The 12,510-nt window shown below is 37.6% G+C and overlaps 1 pseudogene; it reads left to right on the top strand.

Moving 5' to 3' along the window:
- LOC114666233 (uncharacterized) overlaps positions 1 to 6,178 on the top strand; it is a 14,111-nt pseudogene extending 7,933 nt beyond the window's left edge.
- Positions 6,179 to 12,510: the final 6,332 nt, after the last annotated feature.

The following is a 12,510-nucleotide window of genomic DNA, read 5'->3' as shown; positions in this document are numbered from 1 at the left end:
ACATACCTAAAACAGAAATGTTTTCCATGTTATACTAATAATGACGTGAAGTGTCAAGATGTGTGAAGACTTTAGTGAAGTGAAGACTAGTGAAGACTTTAGTCCAAATATCAAGTAAACACGTGTGCTTTTATTCATGAATATAACCAAAGAAAAAAAAATCATTACATTTACATGTTGCTGTCAATGAGTTAAAAACCCAAGCTGAAATGTCAATCGACAGAAAGTTGATATCTTTTCTTGGATGTTGCAGAGGTAAGAACGGCTGCCTTATAACCAAAAGGTTTCAGGTTCTGTGTTTTGAGTAGTCATCTGCTATTATTATTACTATAATATAATCAAAACATACATTTGGTTTGAGTCTGTAACACCCCATGTAAATTTTGGCTATTTGTAAATGTTAGCACTTTTTTTTATTATTCAGTTTTATTCTGTCAGTGAAGTTCGCGTGGTACAACGAACTTGCCTCTTCCTCTCTGAATTAATGGAATTTATCTCCATTGTTTTCACAAGAGCAGTGATGACCGCAGTTGCTGCTGTGGTTGATGCCTGCTCAGAACTATTTGTTGTACCAGCAATCAAAGATACAATGTCCCATGACTGCTATTAGATTGTCATACAGCATTTGCACTTTGACAACAAAGACACATGTGAAGAATGTATGAAAAATGACAGATTTGCTGTGATTTCGGACATCTGGCAACATTTTGTTGAGAATTGTGTTTTGAGTTACAGCCCAGTGCAAAGACTTTCCAAGACTATGGTCATAAAGCTTATGGAGCCATTTCTGAACAAAGGCAGAACCGTAACAATAGACAGCTTCTTCACAGGGCTTTCGCTGGCTAATGGACTGCTGCACCGCAACACAACTCTTCTTGGCACCATAAGTAAAATAGGACTTCCACCTGCAGCTAAGGTCACTTTATTATGCGAGCAATTTGCCACGCTAGTGTTAAGATCTGGCAGTGCCATGCTGTTTACTGCTTGTGCTGATCGACACATTTGCAAAACAAAAGATGCTGATGAGGAGAGATGCAAAGGAATTTATGGTTGCCTGGAATTACAAGTTTTTTCATAGGCTTCAGGAATTCTAGTGTTAATGGAGAACAGAGGGTGTGTGGAATGTAGCTTAATAACATATAACGGAGCCCATTGGTTTATTGAAATATCAATCAAATACTTGCAGTTTGTTGACAGAGTTATACCCGCATGGCATTAACAATAAGAAACACAATCATTGTAAAAAAAAAAATTGGATTTATTTATGATTTTGCAAAATCAGAAACAGTTGTGAGATAAAAATTCCTGTCTCCTAAATACAACATCACACAGTACACATGAGATAATTTCTCATAAATATGAGTTACTGTGTTGTATGTAGGATATACTATCTTATAAGAGAGTTATTGTCTTGAGATAAAATTACATTAAGTAATAAGAAAAGTGCGAGTCAGGATTGGTTAATTATTAAAGAGTTACAGTTCTTGATGACTTCCTGACTCCGTCCTTAGCGGCTCATTAGGAAAATGTTCAGAGTGAAGTCACCATGCCTCTTGGTGTGGTAATGAAGCATCGTGTAGTGTGTTACTAATCAAACATTTATTTTATTAGCTCACATAATACAGTTCAGCATGCAGGACAGCCGCATTGGTTAGCCCTCAACGTGCTTTCCCCACACATATTTTGAACCTATTTACAGCTGCCAGCTCAGCCTCAGGGCCTTTTGGATCTGAGCAGTTCTGTCATATCATTTCTTCAGAGTTCTCTAACTTGCATGTGCACTCTTGTGTGTACTGTATAATTTGAAAGCTCTCCCCGTGGACTTTCTTTCATTTCTCCCTCTTTTAAAAGTTGCCCTTAACCGGATTACCTCTGCCATTGCCAGTTGCAAGCCTGGATGCGAAAGGAGGATGGCTGGGCATGGGACCATCTACAGAAATGGCAACAATCTAGACAGCTTAGCCATAGGAAGACATGGGTCTTCATCTAGAGGAGTTACAATGCCACATGGTGAAAGCCAGAAAACACAAAGGAAAATACCCTTCTTACGACTAGGGCAGTCAACATCGGAACATGGAATATGAGGACCATGTATGAAACAGAAAAGATCACATAAGTAGCAGCAGAGATGAAGAACTAAAAATCGTGCCTGCTTGGAATCAGCGAGACCAGATGGATAATGTCTGGACAAAAAAGATGGACCACAAGAGAGATATCATTGCATTCTGGACATGAAGAGAAAATGCCACCCACACCCACGGAGTAGCACTAATGTTGTCCAAAGAAGCACAGAATGCTCTCATTGGCTGGGAATCCCACGGCTCAAGAATTATTGCAGCATCCTTCAAAACCAAGAAGAAGAAAATCAATATGAATGTCATTCAGTTCTATGTCCCAACTAATGACACAGAAGAGAATGGCAAAGAAGAGTTTTTCAACAGACTGTGGTCCATAGTAAAAAGATACCCAGAAAGGAATGTCAACATCATCAGGGGGGGCTTCAATGCCAAGATTGGAAGTGACAACACAGGGTATGAAGACATTATGGGAGGCCATAGACTGGGGACATGAATGAGAATGACGATGGACTTGTCAGCTTTTGTGCCTTGAACAACTTAGTTATTGTTGGAAGTGTATTCCCCCACAAGAGAATATACAAGGCAACTTGGGCGTCACCAGATCACTTAATGGAGAACCAAACAGATCACATCTGTATTGCAAAGAAGAACTGGATGGCAGTAACAACATCACATCAGAAGTACAATATAGGACTCCTGAGGGACACATAGAAACTGGAAGAGTATAGAACAACCTTGAACAACAAATTTCTTGTCCTGCAAGAATTGATGGGAAATGAGGAGATCATAGAGAACAAATGGAAAAAGTTCAAAGATACAGTGATAAAAACATGCCAGGAAGTCCTTGGCCCCAAGAAATACCAGCATAAGGAGTGAATTTTGCCTGATAGTTTGCATAAGATCAAGGAAAGAAAGGAAAAGAAGGCCACAGTGAACAACAGCCATACAAGAACAGGGAAGGCAAAAGTGCAGGTAGAGCACACAGCAGCAAATAGGGCCACCAAGAAAAGCATCTGAGTAGATAAACGGAACTATGTAGAAAACCTGGTAACATTAACAGAACTAGCAACAAGAGATGGGAAGATGAGAGAACTGCAAAATATCACCAAGAAGCTGTCAGGGAAGTTAAGTAGGCTTGAAAGACCAGTCAGAGACAACGAAGGAAGAACAATCAAGGAGACAAACAACAGATAGGCAGAGCACTTTAAAGGACTCCTAAATAAACCAGTGCCACAAAAATCCAGCTGACATTCACAGACATGCAAATAGACTGCAACAAATCAACAAGACAAGAAAGCAAGAATGCCATTAAGCATTTTGAAGAACGGAAATGTGGCAGGACCTGACAACATTCTGGCAGAGGCACTTAAAGTAGACCCAGACATTATAGTGAAGTAGCTCTACCCCTTCTTCAGCAAGATCTGGGAAGAAGAACAAGTGCCGTCAGATTAGAAACAAGGATACATCATCAAACTTCCAAAGAAAGGTGACCTAAACAATTGCACCAAATACAGAGGGATCACCCTTCTTCCCATACCTGCAAAGCTGATAGAAAGTTATTTTGAACAGGATAAAGAACCAAGTCAACAATCAATTACGTGACCAGCAAGCTGGCTTTCACAAGGATAGATCCTGCATGGACCAGATAGCAATGCTGCACATCATTTTTGAGCAGTCAATGCAACTGAACTCTTCCCTGTATGTCAACGTTGTTGATTATGAGAAGCCTTTGATAATGTGGATAGGGGGACTCTATGGAAACTCTTCCAGCATTACAGTGTGCCAGTCAAGCTTACCAACATCATCAGGAACTCATATGAGGGACTAACATGCAAATTAGTTCATCAAAGGCTATTGACAGAGGTGTTCAAAATGAAGACAGGTGTCAGAAAAGGCTGTTTGTTGTCATCTTTCCCCTTCCAGCTTGCAATTGATTAGATTACAAAGACAGCAATGGCGCAAAAAAGGAAAGGGATCCTGTTGACACCTTGGACACAGCTGGATGACCTTGACTATGAAGATGACTTGGCCCTACTGTCACACACACAACATCAGATGTAGGGAAAGACAAATAACGTGGTATCCATCTCTGCTTAACTTGGTCTCAACATAAACAAAGAAAAGAGCAAAATCCTCAAAGCAAACACAATACAGCTCTAACCCAGGTATGCTGGAGGGTGAGGCATTAGAGGAGGTGGAAGCCTTTACCTATCTGGACAGTGTTATCAACAAGCAAGGTGGAACGGATGCTGATATAAAAGCTAGGATTGGCAATGCAAGAGTTGCATTTCTGCAAATAAAGAACACCTGGAGTTCCAAGGAACTATCACTACACACCAAATGGAAGTTATTCAACACCGATGTCAAGACAGTCCTACTTTATGGAGCAGAAACATGGAGAACAATTGTGACAATAGTCAAGAAAGTGCAAGTTGTAATCAACAATTGTTTAACCTCCTTAGCGTTAGACCCGAGCATTGCTTGGGCTGCAAAAACCATGCTAAAAGCATTAGTCCCGATTGTCACTCAGGCAACTGTACAGATGTGTCTTTACATTGTGGACCGTGATGTCAGCATTGATGAAAGTCTCATGGCTTATAAGGGTAGACTGTCATGGATATAGTACATTGGGTCAAAAAGAGCAAGATTTGGCAAAATGCTTTACGAGCTTTGGGAATCTAAAATGGGATACATTTGGAATTTGGTTCTGTACACAGGAAAAGGGTTAATCAGTACGTTGTTGCTATGTCATCGGTTCTGATTTTGATAGATCCTCTTCTGGATCAAGTTTAGTGTGTAACAATGAACAATTTTTATACTTCACCAGAGCTATTTGACATCTTGCTGCAAAGACTGACACATATGGAACAACTGTCGTGGCATGCCTGAACACTTGGGCAAAGCTAAATTACAGCAAGGTGTGCTAGTAGCTTGGCAAAAGGGTAAAGTGCTCACACTGAAATGGAAGGACAAGAAAGATCTTCTTAGCACTGTACATAATGCAGCTACAGTCACTGTATAAGGAAAAGGCAACAAGCAGGTTACAAAACCTTGTGCTGTGGTCCACTACAATAGCACGATGGTAGATTGTGTTGATCAAGAATTGACTTTCTATCCCGTTATGTGGAGGCAACAAAAGAAATACTACAAAAAGATACCTGTATTTCATCATCTGGTTAAACAGTGCATTTGGAATGCATTCGTCTTATACAAACAAAAAGCAGGCAAAACTGTATCTCATGCAATCTTTACATGCCATCTTGTAAAACAAATCATTGCAGCACATCCACTGTCCACACTGCCGCTAAAGAGATGCATTCAACCCAATCTAGAGCATCTTGTTGATAGACATTTTATTGATTATATACCTCCAGCAGAAAAAAATAGAATCCAACTCGTACCTGTGCAGTGTGCTGTTCAAAAATGATCTAATCTGGAAAGAAAATCTGAAAAGAAACACACATCATTGTCCCGGACTGTGATGTCGGATTGTATCTTTCACCATGCTTTAAGATTTACCACACAAAGGACTTATTTTGAGATTATATACTGTTTTGGTATCATTAGTATTATTATTATTATTATTGTTATTATTATTTTTGTTACTATTGTTCAATTAATATTATTATTTTTATTCATTATTACTAGTATTATTTGTATCATTATTATACTTTTGAGATTTAATAAAAATATAATTTTTCAGGGAAAAAAATGCAACACCTTTATATGTTTTTTTCGAAACAAATGCAACCCTAAGGAGGTTAAGGAGGATCCTCCATATACACTGTCCTGACACTATCAGCAATGACAAACTTAGGAAGAAAAGAAGCCAGGTTCCTGCAGAAGATGAGATAAGGAATAGAAGATGGGACTGGATTGGAAACATTCTCTGCCAACCTGTAACCAACATCACCAGGCAAGCCCTAAAGTGGAACCCTCAAGGGAAACGGAAAAAAGGTCAGCCTACAAAACACCTGCACTGTGACCTTGAGGCAGACATCAAGAAAATGGGACACACTTGGAGCCAGTTGAGAAAGACAGCCCAAAACAGAGATGTATGGAGATCCCTTGTTAACATGAGGAGCAGAAGGCCAAAGTGAAAGCGACAATGAGTTAACCTGACTGCTGACTTTAAACGGTTTCCTTATGGATTACCATATGTGTACGCTATATTATGTTATATTAATGAGACAGGAAGCCAATTTTACCTCACAACTGTTTCTGATTTTGGAAACACGCAAGTAAATCCAATTTTTTTTACAATGATTGTGCTTAACATTAACGCCATGCAGGTATAGTGATGGCAACAAACTACAAGTATTTGATTGATATTTCTATAAACCAGTGGACTCCTTTATATGTTATTAATCTACATTCCACATGCCATTGATTGGCTCTTTTAAAAAAGATGGAAAATGAAAAGAGATAACTGTCACCTGTTGGGCGAAAACTGAGTACTGATGAGTGATGGCATTGCAAATGATAAGTAGTGATATATGATGAGCAGATCCTGAGTAGTAATGTACGATGACTGACTACTGATACATGATATGGAGTAATACTGACTTTTGATAAATTGCACGGTTTTAAATGACTGCTGATACATGATACAGAATAATACAGATGTTTGATGACTGAAGAAGTGAAAAATGATGAGGTTTTAAATCACTGCTGATACATGATACGGAATAATACTGAAGTTTGATGATTAGAGAAGTGACAAATGATAATGTCATAAAATGGACACTGTACCCATGACATGACATCATTCGTCATCTCCTTAATCCCCCTTCAAGTTCTGTCATAGTTGGTCATGCCATATACATGTAGTTGGACATTGATGACACCGAGAGCTTCCTAACTACATACCCAAATCACCTCCAGCATTGCTGGGCATTTCGCCTATTCATGATGAGTGAGCCCAGCAACTCTGCACAGAAACCTCACTTTGTTTGCTTGTATTCACAATCTCACTCTTTCAGCCAGTACCCACAACTTGTGACCATACTGTAGGTGATAATAAAAATATAGAATTATCAGTAAAGTTGAAAGATTTGTCTGAGGACTTAGCTAACTCTATACTACCATTGTTGGGTACAACATTAGGCAAAACCCCTGCAACTGTACTGACTTGTTAGGCAATTTCATGATCACCTCTGTCCTTACTCGTGAGTAAAATCATGGCATACTTGAACTCCTTCACTTGGTGCATTTGCTCACTTTATACCTAAAGGGGCCAACAACAACATCATTTATTTCTATAGCACATTTTCATACAAGATATGTTGTGTAAAGTACTTCACAAGTATTTAAAGGGAAAGTTACAATTAGAAAGATAAATAATTAAATACAATGAAATACAAAAATGATAAAATAAATAAATACAAATTTACATAATACAGATAAACAAATAATAATAGAATTGTCAGTGTTATGTAACAGTCTGAATTTTGTAGATTTTGTTTTATTGTTCATTTTGAGTAATTTTCTTATTTTTATGATATTTCCATTGATTTTATTTCATTATTGGTCAATTATGTATGTCTCTTAAAGTTTGCATGCATGTGTTCCTTGTACTTTGTGGGTGATTCCAGTTTATGCATTTTTCATGTGGCATACATTCACATAACAAACCTGCCAACTAGATAAATATTTCAATAAAATGTAAGTAATTTGCACATAACCTACGCACCTCCTTGTGTACAATCAAGCGACATGTCACTTTTCAAAGGATTAAGATTTTTATATTCTTGTCGAGAGATATTACTTTACACTTACTCTTAGCTTTTAAGGGATTGCTTTGACCACTTAATTTGTGTTTTAGACCCATTTTTCCATAGAAACAAAGGGTGCAAATATAACACCCTTTTTACATTGTCCTTCAATTCCTGAAACAGTTAGCTCACCTAAAAATCAATCAGCCACATGTCACAAACCATTTGCATCTACAGTGCTGCTGCTTCTAGATTGAGAGAGAAATAGAGCAAGAGCTAGGCTTCCTTTTGGAAAACATTTAGAGCCCAATCTTCCAATGCTTTAACATTAATCAGCTACACACAAGTAGCAAACGAGCAAGGCGCAAGGAGAACAATGTTCAAACAACGAGTCCTCAGGACAGACTGAGGATCTGTGAAATGCCAGGAGGCTATAGCAGGGAATTCCATGGCCTTCACATCACTTCATTCATTTTCAATCCACAGTTGATTGAATCTGCTTATATGGAGGACCGACTGTCTATGATTTATTTAGGAGATGTAGCTTAAAAGTATTCAGTATTAAAATTCGTAAAGTAACTGTATTCTAAAACACATCTTTAGAAATGAACCGCAAGCTAAATCCTGAACATTCACTTTTGTATTCTAAAAACATAACACCGGTACTTGTATTCCAGCACATAATGCTGTTGTCATTTTGTAAAAGATAAATGTGCTGAATTAGGTCATTATTTTTATTGAACTGCCCTAAAAGACTGGAATGTCCACACACTTACCAACATTACAGGTGTCCACAGAGCATTTTGATCAGATAGCAGTGGTGCAAAACACCATCGCAGAGAACTGAAAAAGAAGATATGTCTATAAAGTTTATATTATAATACATATTATAATCTGTTATATTACAACATATCAGAACTGGCACAAAAAAGCTATGAAAAAGCAAAGTGTCTTTTTAAGAGTTTTTTTTTTAAATGCTCCACTGCATTAGCCTGGTGTATCAACCTTGTATAATGGCAAAAGGGCACCTAATCAATTTATTTAAATTAGCTCTTGGAATAATAAGCAAATTAGTGTTTACATGTTTAGGGTTACGACTTCGAATATAAGGGGACAGACACTCCAAATTATAAGTAGGGACAAGACTATTTAGAGCACTGTGTATGATTCATCCATCCATCCATTTTCCAACCCGCTGAATCCGAACACAGGGTCACGGGGGTCTGCTGGAGCCAATCCCAGCCAACACAGGGCACAAGGCAGGAACCAATCCCAGGCAGGGTGCCAACCCACCGCAGGTGTATGATTCAGAGTTTTTTAAAATCAGCTACAGTATAAAGGAAACAGGTAACCAATGCAACAATGCTAAGATTAGTGAAATGTGCTCACATTTTCAGATTTTCTTGCTGCTGCATTTTGAACTAGCTGCAATCCATTTAAGTTTTTCATAGGCAGTCCTGACAGGAGAGCATTACAGTAATTTAGTTAGCTGAAAACAAAAGTGTGAAATAATTTTTTAATAACAAGTGACTCTTTTCCAGGGAAGACCATGACTTAAGATTTGAAGGTTCTAAATTTCATCTCAGTTGTATCACACTCTCCTGTGAAACTGTTTTAGTGCCTGTCTTTTTACACATTATGATGAGACCAAGAGGACAAATTTTCTAGAGGCTATATGAATCTATATAAAGTTTGTGAGAAGGCATTTATTGGGCTCTGCCAGAAGAAACATCAAGTAGGGTCTTTGTGTTACATGAAATTCTCAAAAATGAGTAATAAAACTCTTCGTAAAAACTGATTGATAAATTACACTAATACAATATTATCTTAAAGTTAAAGAAGTATTAACAGACACTGGCATTTTTCAACCCTAAAAATGCTGGACCCCAGGCAGAAGGAGCACCATAGCTGCTGACATACTTATATCTGGGACTTCTGAAATGCAACTTCCACAATCTTAAAAATAATGGTTCTTTAATGGCAATATACTATATGGTTTTTTCATAGCTCCATTGCTTGACCAAGGGCAATTTCATTCTAGGAAGGGTTCTTTGCATGTGAAGCTGGTTCTTTGTGCTTTGAAATACTTCCTAATATGTAGAAAAACAAAAAACAAAATGTTGAATGTATGGTGGGCCACAGGATAAACCAAACTTGTACTTAGCCTGTACTATTAAACAATCGCTTCCTGGGTCCTCCCTGCGTGGAGTTTGCATGTTCTCCCTGTGTCTGCATGGGTTTCCTTCAGGTACTCCGGTTTTCTCCCATAGTCCAAAGACATGCAGGTTAGGTGCATTGGCGATTCTAAATTGGCCCTAGTGCGTGCTTGGTGTGAGGGTGTGTGTGTGTGTGTGTGCGTGCGCGCCCTGCCCAGGGTTTGTTTCCTGCCTTGCGCCCTGTGTTGGCTAGGATTGGCTCCAGCAGAACCCCGTGACCCTGTAGTTAGGATACAGCAGGTTGGATAATGGATGGATGGATGGATGTTACCATGTTTGTGTGGTTTTTCACTGAATGGAGCCCGTTAGGGATCTAAATAAATAAAGGTTCTTTCTGGAATCACCATATGGATGGGTCTTTTGGGAACCAAAAATGGTTCCCCTATGGCATCACTCTGAAGAACCTCTGGCACCTTTATTTTTAAGAATGCACAGCCCAAACATTTGTATACTACAACAGTGCAAGTAGAAAACAAAAGCCAGAGCACCAAGAGCATTTTAGCTAACTACATGTCTGTTTACAATGGGGGATCCAAAAAATCCCAGAATCAGTCAATAGCACTAATGGTGTTTAAAGACAGATAAGGAAAGAAAAAAACATCAAAATAGAAGGACCTCTTGAAAACTGTGAAAGTCTTAACCCAGTGAAAACTTTAGCTGAATTACTTTCCAAAATAATAGGAGAAGACTAATAATAGGAGAAATCTTACACTGAGATCTCAACAGCTTATCACATACGTGGACTGAATGTCTCAAAGCTTAGAAACCTGATTGTTAGATTGGACAAACTATGGAAAAATGAAAATCTGACATTGATTCATGGCAGAAAGAGGAGATCATATTTGAAAATAACCAAATTCATATTTTGCCAAAATTTTTCTCCTTCAATTGCTGCAAAAGAAGCTGCATTCTACAGTATCAGCAACATTTATGCAAAACTGAAATCTGATATGACCTCTTGTTTTCAGCAAAAGTGAAAGTAATAGTCAATGGCTAATTCTACAGTGAATCTTTAGCGTTTAGCATTTTATCCCCATTGTTGTGCCAACATAAAGACAAGCACCTTAGCCATAATACTCAGCTATAACAAAATGAAATCAGTGTTAACATTAATTCTTGAAATAATGCACTACTTTTACTTAAGACTGCAAAATGTCTCCAAACATTCAGAAGGAGTATCTCTCTGACAAAACATTAAAGATGGAATGTCAAAGACATCAGTCATGAAAAAAGAGAAAAAAAGTATTCTCCCGTGTCAAATGCCTAAAAGACTAAGACAGAATTTTAGACTTACTTAATAAGTAAGGAACAGTTTTGATTGCAAAGAGACTGGGTAGGTGAATTTTTTCATTCCATCTATATAAAGAAAATCAGAGGTGTGACAATTTTAATATTTAAAGCAATTACAATTAGCACCAGACTTAGTATTTGATCCTTCATTGTGATGAGTAGTTTATTTAATTCCAAAGTAATGCTGATAAACATATATGCACCTAATATGGATGACAGAGATTTAATCCAAAACTTATTACTATCAATTCCCAATATGACCACTCATGATATTATAATGCCTGTGCTTGTGAAAATTGCATTTTAAATCTAGACCTAGATCATCAACTGCAGTGATGGTAACATCTAATATCACAAAGACAATCACACAGTTTGAAATGGATCATATCTTATCAGACCCATGGAGATGTTAAATCCAAATTTAAGACAATATTCCCTTTTTCTCACTAGTTCATCATAGCTCCACAAGAATTGATTATTTCTTCTTCAATAACAATTTATTGCCAATCAAATCTTGTAAGTATGATGCTATTATCTCTCAATATACTTCTCTGATCTTGGAGCCTGAATCATAATGCCCTACACACGCATTTCATAACTGCCATCTTAACCACCTATTGCTTGCAGATGTGAACTTTAAAGAATTAATTTCCAAGCAAATCAGTTATTTCTTAGAGACTAACATATCCTCAGAAATTTTCATAGAACAGTTTGAGAAACTTTAAAGTCGTTTATAAGAGGACATATTATTTCATATATCTCTCATAAAAATAAATTAGAGAACAAGAAGGCAACAGAATATGAACATGACAGATCTAGAATTGAGGCCCTTTACAGGGAAACAGAGGCTCTATAATCAGAATTTAACCTCTTGACAGCAAAAGAAATTGAACAACTCATCTTTAAATCACAACATGGTGTCATGGACTCTGGGTCCCAAAAGCACATAAATCCCATTAATACTTCTTAAATTGACCACTAGGGTGGATTACCATCAAAAAACATACAAGAAAAAAAAGGCATTTGAAGAATCTTTATAAAATAAGATTTATGTTTAACAAAAATGCTCTATAGCACAAGAAGCTCAAGACAATCTACAGCAAACACAGTCCCAATCGAGAATTCCAAATGTAGTGAAATCCAGAGCACAGGTTCAATAATCCAGGAATCACAAATGTACAAAGTACAGCAAACACTAGTAAACACTCCACT

Source organism: Erpetoichthys calabaricus, chromosome 15 (assembly GCF_900747795.2).
Source record: "Erpetoichthys calabaricus chromosome 15, fErpCal1.3, whole genome shotgun sequence".
Taxonomy (NCBI): domain Eukaryota; kingdom Metazoa; phylum Chordata; class Cladistia; order Polypteriformes; family Polypteridae; genus Erpetoichthys; species Erpetoichthys calabaricus.
Note: the sequence above shows the minus strand (reverse complement) of the source record. Positions and strands in the feature narration are given on the sequence as shown.